Source organism: Emiliania huxleyi (genome assembly GCF_000372725.1).
Source record: "Emiliania huxleyi CCMP1516 unplaced genomic scaffold EMIHUscaffold_333, whole genome shotgun sequence".
Classification (NCBI taxonomy): Eukaryota; Haptophyta; order Isochrysidales; family Noelaerhabdaceae; genus Emiliania; species Emiliania huxleyi.
In genome coordinates, this window is record NW_005199497.1 from 143,326 (window position 1) to 144,343 (window position 1,018).

Below are 1,018 nucleotides of genomic sequence, written 5' to 3' on the forward strand. Positions count from 1 at the left end.
GTCGCAGTCGAGGCAGGTGACGTGATTCCCACTGCACCAGCGAGCGCCCCAGTTGCCCGACGTCCCTAGCCTGATCTGTGCCTCCCCCCCCCCACCCCCCCTGGGATGGTTAGGCTACGAGTTTTGCTACATGGACTTTGACACGGGGCCCCAGCCGAACAATTTCAACGAGGAAATGAGGCTCTGTGGTTTCGAAAATTACTTTTCGGACGGGAAGGTCCCAACGTATTTGACGACCAAGGATTACTTGTGCGAGAATATCCCAACGGGAGATTACATTCGCTTCACCGAAGAATCGAACGGGTGTCTCACAGCAGTCGCTCTGAAGGAGGGCAAGGGGTCGGAAAACCCCAAAAGGTGGAGGGATATTCTAATGAACCTCGACTCCTCAGGAGATGGCGATGGCCGCTTTGCCACGGAGATACTGCTGGGATCGTCCGGTCTTACGTGCGCGGACTACGACAAATGCCCCGCATCCGGACAGTCCGGATACAAACGCAAACTCATCGCGGACGACATAATCGAGTGCACCCCTGGCACGACGCACCCCCAGGCTGGCGTCTACCCAAATGGCCAGGGCCCGTCCGGGGTGATCGGAGAGGACCCGTTGCGCTACACGCTGCCCAAGTTCTTCTGCGCGCAGTACCCCGGCGGGACGAGTGGCTTTGAGGTCACCTACAAAGTCGGGCCGAGTGATTCGGGCATGTTTGGCAGAAACTTTGTCTTCGGCGGCACGGGGGCACCAAGCTCCTGCGAGCTGGTGCGCCTCCCCGCCCTCACTCAATGCATCAGCCGACCCTGCCCCCGTCATGTCTATCATCAGGTCGAAGTCGACGAGTAGATCGGAGCCGAGCTGCGCGAACCCCTGCACGATCGCCGTGCGCACCACGCGGACGCGCGAATAGCGTGCGAGCGCCGACGGCACCTCGCGAGTGTGGCTCACCTGACGGGGCATGCGAGGGGCGCAGGCGGTCCCCCGCCCAGTCCCCTGCCCCCTCTCGCGCTTGGACTTCCTCTC